This window comes from Antennarius striatus, chromosome 1, assembly GCF_040054535.1.
Source record: "Antennarius striatus isolate MH-2024 chromosome 1, ASM4005453v1, whole genome shotgun sequence".
In the NCBI taxonomy this organism is placed as follows: domain Eukaryota; kingdom Metazoa; phylum Chordata; class Actinopteri; order Lophiiformes; family Antennariidae; genus Antennarius; species Antennarius striatus.
Genome location: NC_090776.1, coordinates 20,086,434 through 20,100,474, shown reverse-complemented (window position 1 = coordinate 20,100,474; position 14,041 = coordinate 20,086,434).

Here is a 14,041-nt window from a genome sequence, read left to right as displayed (position 1 = left end):
TAGCAATAGTGTTTTTTTCTGAAATGCTTTTGAGCAGTTCTAATATTGTAGATCTATGTTTACGGCGCGCCGGTGTGCAGAGCGAGCAGTTCTCAGTCGATGATTTGTGTTCATTGATCATAAACGTAGAGTCTGAGATCAAAACCAAAAATGAAAGAGTGCTGGCAGTGCTGAGAAGTACGTATCAAATTAGCGAATAAAGTAGACATGAAACAGAGTTAAAATGAGACGGACAGATTTATTCAAATGGTTTCACATGTTTAAATAAGTCATTTTAATTTTTCTGACCAAATATGTGTTGAAAACTTTGTTGAAATCATTAACATTTGAAAGTCTAATTAATTTCAATGTGATTTTCGTTGAGAAGCAATCAAATTGAATCACTAACTTGATCATGATGATGATGGTTTGGTTTTTTACTGATAATAATTCAATAGGTAGAAAGTTCAAATGCAAAATAAATGCATCTAGGACTTGACTCAGACAAAAGAAGTAATTTGATTTCTAGGGAGTTATATTCTTTCACCTTTTGCTAACTGATCAAATAAATAACCTGACTCTAAACTTATTTCAGAAATTATCTGAAGTTGCAATTCTAGTGTCGGGGCCACAGGATACAACTACATTACAGTATATGAAATTCAGTGACAGTGATGTCCACAATTGTTTAACAGAAACCCAGCTGTGATTTATTTAGCTTTAACGGTCCTTCATCTCCTTATCTCTTCTCATTCACCTCACTGATGAGATTCATCAGACCCAATCACCTTTATACACTCTGTCCCCCTTCCCTTGTCTACCTCTCATAAATCCTCTCACATTTCACACTTTCGCTTTCATTCTCTCTACCCAAATGATGACAGAACTGGCAGAGATCTATGGTAGTGATGAAACCAGCCACCATGGCTGTGGCCTAGTTATTTAAGCCACATTGACATCATCATGCACGGCCTGCCTGTTAGCCACTGTGACACGCATGAGAAAAGAAAACTGCAGGCAGTAGCCTCGATACATGCATACAAACAGTATAAACAACAATGATGGGGCACATTTGTCATGTTAAACCTATGGTTAAACTAATAGTGTAAGATATTACAACTTTTGCGTTTAGACTGAATATGTACATGTATTAACAAATAATCAATGATAGAATCATACTGAAGTACATATTGACTTTTTAAAACAATGTTTGAACAGGATGAAGATTGCTATTACATTTTTTAAATTTTTATAATGTGATAGTAATGTCTACCGCAGAACAACACCAGTATAATGTTTAAACTGAACAACCCCTTCTTTCTAAGCCATTAGAAATCAGGAGTGTCATACCTACGTGGCTGTATAGAATTATGGAAGACTTCTTCTGCTCTTACAGGGAGGTAAATGTGATTGTACCATGAGGCACTGTCTGACTGAAGACAGAATAACTTTTTTCATGTGTTGTTTATTATAGAAATTAGTATCTGAAGAACTGTATAACTGACTGGAATCCAACAGAGAGCACTGATATAGAACTATAATTATATTCCATTGCGAATGTATAGCAAATCTATGAACAATGAGTGCATTTCGATCAAGACAAAAGACACACTAATGCATGTGTAAGAAAGGTTGGAAAACACAGCGACCGTAAGTATGATTTGTGCGGTAGGCTTGAAAGAAGGTTGATGCAGTGTTTGTGGTCCCTGTTGTGTCATTGGGGACACATTCTTGATCTACAGAGAACAGAATTAAATGCATTATAGATTTTCCCATTTCATGGATGACTGCTAGCTGGAGGGAGCTAGCTCCAGTTGGAGCCCCAGGTGCAACACAATCTGCTTCCAGGGACAAAAATGTAACAAAACTATTCAACATCTTACATAATTAAAGCTTTATTGTGATGGATATAAAGTTACAGTGTTTAGACTGCCTTTGTTTTGTCAATCAGGACATACACTGTATACAGTATGCTGACCTTAAAAGCTGCTTGAGCACATTGACGTGAGTCAAGGGTTGAAACTAAACAAACACTTTGAGTGTAATTTCTTATGCATTACATTTTATGACCAAAACAATCACTATTCATGTTGTTTTGTGTGATAGTTGCTCTTAAATGTCATCATAATATAGAGGGCATGTGGAGATTAAACTAAAGGAGGAGGAGATTCAACTAAACATCAAGAATTTCATGCACAACCAACGCCCTTTGATTTAAAAAATGATGCATGAGTAAAATGAATGCAATACTGCATGTTATCATTCATGCATTATTCAGCACGGTCTAAAAAATGCTCTAAAAAGGAGAAAAATGCATGCAGGATTCAGGATCGGCCAACCACTGATGAGGAAATGGTTGAAAATTCAAGTATTCATCCAGCCATGCCATTCATGAACAGATGTGTTCCCTTCTCTCTACAATTGTGCTGCACACAGTATCCTGGTATTTAGCCTGTGTTTCCCCTCTAGCATTTCTCTAAGCTAATTGTATCCGACAGTTACAACTGTCGGATACAATTAGGTGCCAATGATAACGATGTTTGATGAATTGACTTTGCAAATAGATAAAATGTGAGAACTTAAATACGACGTAATCTTTGGTAATGATGTATACTAAGAAGGCTCCAAAACATATTTGAAGCACGGGAAGCAGCTGTCATTGACAGAGTGACGTGGGTGACAGAATCTTATTGGCTGAAATTTTTTTATTTTTCAATATTTTACTCAATCAGGTTCATTAGAAACATGAATTTATAAATGTAGAAAGAAGTAAAACATTTCATCACAGAAGAGATGAAATGTCCTAATGATTTTATTGAGGTTCTGCTGTCTTTTTTGAGTCCAACACGACAACATCATCCACAAAAGCAGACACTGTTCATCTGTATCATCTGTTGAATTAGTACAAACAGATTCTACTCAGGTTTGAGGTGACCTGTCTAAATTTAAAGGTGAAACAGCTCTCGTATGGAAGATCACTGCATTTAATGTTCCCAAGATTCAAATACAAAAGAAGTGTGTTTGAAAGACAAAAAAAGAAGAACCACAATAAATAGCAGAAGGTTTGTTGTTTTATTTTTTTGGATTATTACATTTTGTCCTCCCTAGAGGAAAAATCACAACTTATCACGACATATTAGTTTGCTCTTTGTTCTTTGCACTGGTTGTATTTAATTTCAACAGTTAACAGTTCTTACGTGGTGAACTGTTTTGTGTGTTAGCTTTGTATATGTGTCATACATCTGCCTCACACCGGAGTTCTTATCTGTTTCCTTCCTCTGCTTCTCGTCCATCTCTGTTGCACGAGGTGCAATCCTTCTCCAGACATGTCTGTGCCTGCAGAGATACAGAAGATTAATGACAGCTGTGCCAGAGGACCGCCCTTTCTTTTCTTTCTGTCTCTTCACTCTCTCATCACTTTCTCCTCCTCCTCCTGCTGGGAGGAAGGTCAGCCTCTTTTACTCAGCTTTAACCGGTCAATCTGTCTCCCCTGCTGTCCTGTCCGGCCAGCCTTGAGCTAACTGATGGAGCTCCCACACCCGCAGGTGTTTTAGGGATTACACCACTAATAGTGTGTGTGTGTGTGTGTGTGTGTGTGTGTGTGTGTGTGTGTGTGTGTGTGTGTGTGTGTGTGTGTGTGTGAGAGAGAATTATTTTCTTTATTTTTTACCATTTTTTATCATAGAACCCTACTAAAGTCTGTTCCTGCACTCACTAATACAATTTAGTTGCATGTGCATATGTGTGTGTGTGTGTGTGTGTGTGTGTGTGTGTGTGTGTGTGTGTGTGTGTGTGTGTTTATTTTCCTGAGTTCCGATATAAATAGTTTGTGCAGTGAACTGTACATGATGGAGGACCAGATGGTGGTCATAAGCTCATTTCTGACTGAAGTCTAAAGAAAAGAACCTGGAACACACACACACACACACACACACACACACACACACACACACACACACACACACACACACACACACACACACACACACACACACACACACATACGAGGCGTGTAAACATGCAGACGTGATGCAGAGCGGCGGCCAGCTCGTTCTTGGTGTGCTTCCAATGAGACACTTATAAAGGTGCGGTGCCTTGCTCAAGGGCACCCCAGCAGTGCACAGGAGGTGATCTGGGACCTCTCCACAGAAAGTTCATACAAGACTTAGCGTACTGAGCTACTGCCACCCCTGACATATAAAATACATTTAGATAAAAATCGTTTTGTGTACAATAAGTTTAAAATCTACATTCAAACAGACAGACAAAAATGGTTAAATTATATTAATAAGTATGTTCTTCTGTTTTTTAACTTGTGATTTAGTTGTGATGAATCGCAGTTTGTTATTGTGAATAACTTAATTACATTTTTAAAAAATCTTTTGCAAAACTCTTCAGTCAGTGTCGTAAAATAAGTTCATTCATTCAGGAAGCAAAAGGGTCAGTGTCACACACTGAACTGGACAAGACTGACAACAAAGAGAACCAAGAAATGAAAATGTCTATCTGTAAAGTTTATCTTTTGATTGATTATCAGATAAATCAGATCATCTTTCCCTCAGAGATAAATCATGTTTAATCTTGATCCACAGCCCTGACTGCAAACGTGTTAATTCTAAATGCAGACTAACCCAGGAGCAATCACTTGTATAGGACAGACAGTATATGCTGACTGATAACAATTTAACAGTGTTCCTAAGTCACACTGCGTTTAGCAAAGTGGTAAACCTCATGTCGTCCTCCCCTATGAATGATGAGCCTTTGCCCCTTTAAAACATGACTCTCACCTGCTACCAGTAAACCTCTTCACCTGTTTTTATTTAGCATTCCAGGATTTTGTTGGGCCTGTTTTTAGATATGTTGATTCCATCGCATCAGAATAAGGTCACTAAAATAGAAAAACATTACATACAATATATATTTGTCTCTATTGTTTTGACTCGATTGGCTAATTCTTAAAGTCTCTTCTGTTTATTATTCAACAGTGTGTACAAAGTCTCTTGGTTGTGAAACATCACAGTACATAATGATTTTTTGCTGATTACATTTTTGTCAATCCGTCAAAATTTCTTGTAAGGTTTCAGGTGGTCTGGGGCCATCCCAGTTGGCACTGGGTGAGAGGATTAAAATCACATGTCAGATGTTGATTGTATGTAAAGTTGGCCTTGTGATTACTGATCTCAACCACTAGAGGTCAGCAGAATCACCAACACGGATGGAATGAGAGGTGAGAGTCAGTCTATCAGTCAGTCGGTCGGTCACACAATAAATCCAACACAAAGTATTTCTTGCCAAATGCACCCCCCCCCCTTCCAAGTTCTGCATCCTTAGAATGAAGTTTTAAATGAGGTTTATATTCTCTGTCTGTAGCCCAGGGGTGTGGGTGTGGTGACATGAACCCACTGAATGAAGTCATTTCATACTGAACAACATAGCAGTTGGTTGGTAGCTTTCCATTTTGTGTCCAAATTTCAAATTCAAACAAGAGAAATCAATGTAAGTTACAACGCCCCCAGCTAGTTCCTTAGCTGGGGGAGCAACACGTTTTATTCCATCTCTGTTGCTGGAATGCTGGTCCCTCTATTTTGGTTCTCCAGTCCAGTCAAGCAGTGACATTTATTCAAACCCTGCAAAAATCTAAAAAGCATTTAGATTGAATCCCTCAGCTCTCTGGTATATCATTATAACAAGTGAAATGGTCGGATGCTACATTAGCAGTGATTTTATTTAATGTCAAACACCCTATATTATGCAAATTCATTATTTTGTGACTTTCCGATAAAAAAATCTGTCTCTGGCCTCTAGAGATTCCCCAGACACGTAAAAACGGTCCTCTCTGTCTTTTGTCTTGCTTCGCCTATCACAGAAAATTTCCTATGAAGCTTCATTCAGATCAGAATCCAACTATGTTATAGTTATGTTATAGTGGGCTTCCAGCTCCCTGCAGGGCGGAGATATTACAGAAGATTGTTTTTTCTGCACACACACACACACACACACACACACACACACACACACACACACACACACACACACACACACACACACACACACACACACACACACACACACACACACACACACACACACACACACACACACACACAAAGCCATTTCTTAAAAGGGGTGTGGCTGGCTGAAACGCATCTCAAGCCAAACACAGATGGTCTATGACCAGAGGGGCTGAAACAGAGGGGCACTCGTGCATCCCATAACACATGATTGGAGTGTTGTTCCATGGAAGACTTGCTTGACCAAAATATAAAATCGGACCTTTAAAATAAGCCACGTATTTTGGCCTCCTTTTACAAAAAACAACCATAAAATCACATCTGAAACACAAATAGTTTGTAATGCAATATCTTATCCAGAAGGTGGCGCTATTGATTAGTGACTGTTCAATAAGGATAAAAGAATGCACAGTAAATACCTGTAGCATGATAACATATCGGCCCTGTGGCCTGCCCTGTAGTTCAGTTTAGGAATAAATCTTGTGCACAAGATGTGAATTTATTCTGCTTTGCTCTTGGCAATAATTCAAGTAGACTACAACATTAAATATTCTGTATTTGATTACATTTGTGTTTATACGTGTGCTTGTGAAATGTATTCTTGCTGACATACATCAAACGTGTGCATTAATGGAATGACTGCATTGTGCTCTATTTGTATGTAGATGCATTTACTCTAGGCTTTCATGCATTATGCATTTAAAGGCACAGACAGACGGGTGAACCCCAGGAATACAGGAGCCTATAGAGCAGGAGGAAATGATCACACCACATGGGTCCATTTTCTGCTGCTGCTGCTGCTGGTCAGCCCGACCCACCCTCCCCTCAGCCAATGGGTGGCTTCGTGGGCTCAACATTGGCATTACGGATAATATCATGATCCAGACCAACACTGCTCATGAAAAAGAAAATTCATGTTCATGAATTCAAATTCATTCATTCAAAATTCAAATTCATAGATATTAAGATTGGAAATAATATTATAAGTTTTTCCACAAATGCACAAAATCAGAATTATGTTTTTTTGATAGAGTTGACCAGCAGGTAATTAGCACCTATATTATACTAAACACCCAGCTCCAGCAGGTCCATTTGAGTAGACAGCAATCATTTAAAGAAATTGCTTTAGATAAAGCAATTGTATTCAGAAGTGAAAAGCTATCTTTTTTTTTGGTTTTCCACAATAGGGCGAATCGTTAGAGAACAGGTCTGCAAAAAGGAAAAATGGTGGTTATAAACCTTGATTTAAATGAGAACCAGTGTAAATGGTTCTGTCTCTGTGTGTCTTTGTTCTGTGGCTGATCATTAATCTGAACCATCAGGGCTAATAAGAGATTTTTAAAGAGAAAGACAACTAAAGGATCATTCTTTCAATGATAAGTGTGTGTCTATGCGTATGTGTGTGTGTGTGTGTGTGTGTGTGTGTGTGTGTGTGTGTGTGTGTGTGTGTGTGTGTGTGTGTGTGTGTGTGTGTGTGTGTGTGTGTGTGTGTTAGAGAAACAGATGAGTGTGAAGCACTTTGGAAGACCTTGAGCTTGATGGTGGTCGTATTGCAGTCTTTGTAAATTTTAAAGTAAGCTCATAACAGACTTCTTATGTGAGCTGAGGAGACGAGGAGCCTGCGAAGAGATAAAGTTCTATTGGGTGGAGAAACTACTCCATACATGTTAAAACAAGAGCCATTAGGCATGGGTCGGAAGAAAAAAGACATTTATAATCAGATGATTATCTCAGGTTCAGATATTGAGCTATAGACATTAATTTTAACTTTAAAACTGCACTTACATCCTTTCCCATCAATTTATAATTCATTGTCTTCAAAAGTTAGAAGTTTGCAGAGTGGAAGCATGCTGCCAAACAATGATGACATAAATGTTAAATGATATATTTTTACTGCTATGAGTCAATGCAAGTCAAACCAAGGTACTGTATTTGCTAACAGAGATGTGCCTCAGTTTCCATGGGGTGATTTTTGAACATATGTTGTAGGACTATGTTACTGCAAAAATGTTACTGCAAATAAAAGTTTGATCATAATCAGTCAGTTACATGAGAAATATCTTTATTTCACTTTTTCAAATCGATAAATACAAGGATAATATTCATTTTCAATAAATAAATTCATAAAATCCATGCGGTAATCACTATCCTTAGAAAGTACTTCTTTATGGTCAATAGGGGGCAGTAGAAGCAAATATAAAACACTCTCCATTAACTACAAGAATCATTTTTTGGTTTGACGACTAATTCCTTCACCTGAGATTGATTTATGTCATCACTGGAAATAATGACAACTTTCAGTCTTTTAAAAACCTAATCCTTGAGTGTTTCCCTGTTCAGTCACATCTCTTAAAAATTGTAAATCAAGCAAAGATAAATCAGTTGCTGCCAAAAGAAAGATGGACTATCTGTGAGACAGCCCGAGCTTTGTTGTTTCATCTTCCTCGTGTGTGTCGGATGATGCTGTTATGAGTGTGTGTAACGTCTGATATTGTCTATGACCTGCTAATAAGAACAAACATTTCACTCTGACAGACAGACAGGCTGTATTTCTGTTATTAGTGTCCTATTATTTAATTCCTTCTATAATAACCCCATAAACCCCTCATGCCCCAGTTCAGTTTCAGTCCCTTCAGGTCGCTGCATCTCTTTATTTCGCTCTCACAACATCCACCTGTCCCCTGTCTCTACATCCTCTCCTTCTCCCTCCCCAGCTATGGAATGTGGTTGCACCTGGCCAATAAGAATGAGCAATGAGAGGAACCTGTGGAGCATGTCGCGGCTCAGGGCAGACGGTAGCCATTATGGGGCTAAAGCACTGCCAGCGTGCTTGATGAGGGGGAACAGTGGACCCTCACCCTGGGACACTTCATTAAACTCCCCCTCTTTGTCTTCCTGTCTCCACCTCATACGAGCACAAAAAAAAAAAAGACACACACTTTCGATTCCATGTTGGCTTCTGTTGTGTTCATGTACATGATTGAAAGTCAGCTTCTATCACCTTTTACACCAAGGGGGGTCAAACTCATTTTCACTGAGGGCCACATCAGCATAACGGTTGTCCTCAAAGGGCCAGTTTTAACTAATAAATGTAACTAAATGTAAACTAATATAAATGTAAAATAAATGTAACTACTCATTAATGTCAAATAACTCTTAATTGTAACTTATTCAAGTTACAAACATTACAGTTATACAGAAAAAAAATCCTTTTACTTTGTCAATCAAGGATCAAACTATCCAAACGAATAAAGAAAAATAACATCAAACACAAGTTAGGACATTAACTTTGTTCATAGTCAGACTTAAAATAGGCTTAATTAATGCATTGTGGGAAATGTAGTTTTTGGTCAAAGCACACTTTTGACCTATTTACCTTTAGACAATTTGACCTTTGATGCTCTTGCGGGCCGCATAAAATGAATTGGCGAGCCGCATTTGGCCCCCGGGCCTTGAGTTTGACACATGTGTCCTACAGGAGCACGTGGACACTGGTGATACAGTACAACCAGTATTATCTTGCCCATAACCTCATCTTAAAAGTCAGTCTTTTTACAACATGTATCATATGCACCAGGAGAAGACACAGCCCTTAGCTATTTTTATGTTATTGCAAAACAAATTTAAAAATTGGGGGACGCATTTGGACCACAGATGAGAAACGTTTGAAGCTCTCTTTTCATGTTGCATGTTTGTCAAGTGAAGTCACAAATGTGAGACCAACAAAAACTAAAAATCACTTGGGCTTCTGGGAAAAGCTTACAGCATCACCTTCCATAGTCATGGATACTGATGGTAACTGATGACTGTTTGCAAACAGTAAATCCAGGAGTGCTTAATGCGTCTCCCTCATTACACTGACAGCACCGTTTTTCAGCAGCAGGCCAGACACGTTTCCCACAATTTGTTTAAATGAGAATTGGGCCATGAAAATGTGCCGTATCGCTTCAAAATATGTTCTCTGCAACCAAAATGACTTGGTGGGGTTGTACGTCTCTTCATCGCTCCCCCTGTTGTTATTCGTCTGGAGTAATTGGCATGCTAATGGGTTAATAAAAGTCTTCTGGTCCTGCATTGCCTTTGGAGTTGAAATATGACAAAGAACTTTTAATGAGTATGGGCTGGTGTTATTGCTTTTTATTGGACTTATATTTCATGAGAAAAGTTTTACTGAAATACACTTTGTGAGGATTTCCCTCTATTTCCTTTAGCATTTCTAAGTGAAATCAACCAAAGAGTATATCTAAACTATACTTTGAGAGAAAAAGCAGAGACAAGATGTTTGAGTGAGGATTTCACTGTCACATGTTTTAATACTTTCAGTTTTACATCACAAAATCCAGTCTTCATTAGCTGCTGTTTCTTTTTCTGATCAACCAGAACGTTGGGTTTCAACATGAGACTGAGATGAGACGTGACAACATAAGAATTGATTTCTTGCTGCCTGAGAAATTTTTAATCCTTGTTTATGCGAGCAGGGGGATTTAACTATTCATGGGCAAAGGAGAAACAAATAAAACACAACTTCATCTTCTTTCTTTCTTTCTTAAATGTTTTCTAACATTACTTCACCAAAGAGTTCAGGGGAAGAGGGAGATAACAAATTAAGTTATATATAGAGATTCAAATAGTAGAGAATCAGAGACATACTAATGGTCACAAAATCAAGTTTTTAAAAAAAAATAAATTCATAATAAAGTTTCAACTAAATAACCTTCAAAGTAAAGCTGGTTTTCAATTGATGCAAAAGTCAAGGTTTAATAAAATTTAAGGTCAATAATGTCAATTCACCCTCCTGCCCACTGGCATCACACCCCCGGCAGTCAGAGATGGTGAAGTCCAGGTTCTAATTTAAATGTCCATGACCTCTTCACAGCAGGGGGAGGTGAGACGAGGCATGAATCTGAAGAGACAGACACAAAAACACACAACACTGGTCAGAACAGCAAAACAGTTATTTCTTTTATTTTACCCATTCTTCGTGTTCAAGTGGTACCTTTTCTTGACTAAAAACTAAAAACACTTGAAAATGTGGATAGAAAAAGTTGTAACTTGTAAAAACAAGAGCAAATAAGTGGCTCCAGCAATCCAGAATTATGTGGTAACGTACCTATTCAGGGAACATATTATAGCAAAGTGGTCAGTGCTGCTTGACACAGCTGGCATTCTGGGAAAAATGCAATGAAAGCAAGAATTATCTTGTATTACTGATGCAATACTTTCTTCATGCACATCAAGTTTATGATTGGCTGCAGAACAGATTGGCGAAATACAGCATTTGATTCAATGTAAATAAATGCAATTAATAAAAAATATCCACAGAGTTCATTTTACCTGAAGAAAGTAGTGCATCCATGGGATGCACTTCAAAAAAAGTTGTGCATCCCAACATGATATTTATGCATCCCAAAACAGAATATACGGTAGAATCCCTACATAATGGTGATTTCCAGGTTTGACATTTAAGGGGAGAAATTCAGGGCTTGAAATTGCGACCATTTTGGTAGCATATGTACCCAAATTTTTATCAGTGCGACTATTAAATATACTAAGGAAAAAATCTGGTGCGCTTTTTTTTCTTCTTCTCTCTCACTCTTTCTCTCTGTCCATAGAGCAGGGGTCACCAACTGGTGGACCGCGGTCCGGATCCGGACCGCGTGATGGTTCTGACCGGACCCGTGACCAGTCCATGATAAATTCACGAGAGTAGATTTTCTTGGCGCATTTTTACTGACGGTTGCGGCTGCAGATGGCGCCTGTCTGGCTCCTTCAGTTAATACGGTAATATCTCCACACAGTTCAGCCAATCAGATCGTTTGTCTACCCTGCGCTGTCAGTGCACCAGGAAGTGAGACAGCTCTCTGCTGCTGTGAGTTTACCGCTACAGGAGCACAGAAGAACGGAGACAGCATAGCTCCAAACGAAGGGAGATTAACGAGGAAAACCGCTGGTTAACAATGAGTGGACGGAATTTATGTTTATTCCTCCGTCAGGCAGTTCAAAACCATTTAACCTCATATGTTCTGAACACGTAGCATGAATTAAAAGTGGTAACATGAAGCGCCATGATGAAACAAAGCACAGATCTTTGGCGCAGAATTATCCCCTGAAGTCCGAGCTGAGGGCAAAATGACCGAGAAAAATGCAAACGAATGTTCACTAAAGGCATGATGGAGTTTGGGGCAACATAAAACATTTTTTAGTGATGTTTTAAAATACAAAACAATCCAATAATAACCAAAATGGTTCAGTGCAGGTACCGTGCGTCCTTGCGTCAAAAACGCAAGGACGCATGCTAACGAGAACACTGTATCCATAGAACTTATCAGTAATGCATCACTGGTTACACGAGCAACTGGGCATGAAATGCTTATTTCTCTGTAGGGTCCGGATCCCATTGGCCATGTGAATTACAGATGCAGTAGATCTAAAACCCAAATGTCTATTGGATCTCCGGAGGAATCACATGCAATTGTTGTGAGCAGAGTTTGTTTGCTATTTTCCCTCTGCAGACGACTCAAGGACGAGAAAAATAATGAATATCTGATAAATACAGTATGTTGCCATTTCTTTTTCTCCCACAGTGACATGAGAATACAACCTCCTGATAAAAAATACTGGGACATTAAAGATTTATTTCACATCCCATTATGTTGCATTCTTGTTTGAAATAAGTGTAGAACATCCCAAATGTACTGGAGTGGCACAATAAGACCGGGTTATATTCACCATCTGCATTTTCTGTGAGATTGTTTTTGGGTCTAGTGGCCACAGAATCATGGATCCTGATTTTTAATTTTAATATTTATTTTACTCCAGAATACAGTAGTATATCTAAATACCATAAGGTATCCTCCAAAATAAGGGTCTGTTCCTTAATCTAAATATTATCTCTGACCATTGGATCGGAGAGGATTGGAGCTGAAATTCATGTCTTTAGGCTGGTTTTAATGTGGAGTTTTATTGGGATGTGACACTTGTACTTCTTTATCACATCATTTTTCTGTTGGTCACTACCATTAGTATTATTTATCATTATATCTAGTATCTCATATTTATTTTTTTGATCTCTCTGTGCTTTTTCTTTCTGCTTGTGCCATCCTTACTACATCTACTGCTAAGGTTTAAGTGATTATCTCCTTTTATTTTTTTCTTTGATAGTTTGTGTGATAGTTTCTGTCTTTGAATAAACTAAACCAACAGAATATATACAGTATATATTTTTTGAGTGAAGCAGGTGTTTTTAATAAGAACATGTTCCATTTGGAATGGGTGTGGGGTGAAAGAGTGGAAAGTGTCCTGAGGATGGAACCAATGACTTATGGAGGAGAACCAGATGAAGTTGTGGATCCATAGTTTTTCACATTCACGTGCTTCATTATAAAAGTTATAGATTTACATGAACCTCCTGGCAGAGGTAAGAACAGGTGATTAAAGTTTGAGGGGAATCTCAGGAAATGCTGACGCTTCTGGAACTTCCTTACTTCCGTAAGTTTGTGATGTATGTTTTCACAGTGAAATAATGTCAATGCAGGAGCCAAATATAAATAGGAATATAACTATGAGGAGAATGCTGAGCTTTGTAGGAGCTTTACGGTCTCTTAACACTTCTTTCTCATCTTTTATTATCTTAACAGCCTTCTTTTACTGCTGTTTCATCTCTGAATGGTGTGCATTAGTGTCGTAATGCATTTTAACTTCTTTTTCATTTGTTTGCAAAACACTTTGAATGATGTGCAAACCATTTAAAAAGTGATAAAAAAGTTTGATTGATTGATTAATAAATATAAAAAATACTTTCAAAACTCCAAAACATCAAATGAAGTTATTTCTAAATTTCTACTCTAACATGATAAAACTTGACTTTCCTCAGGGACCATATGTTGTCACACAGAAAAACTTTTTCTTACAAATGAACTGACGGTGATACAGAAAGTATTGCTTACATGACATTATAATGGAGGTTCCCGTCAAAGGTTATGATGACAGCTAAGCAAAATATAAATTACACTCATATTCAAATGCAGCTCTGCAAACTGCGAACAGATGAG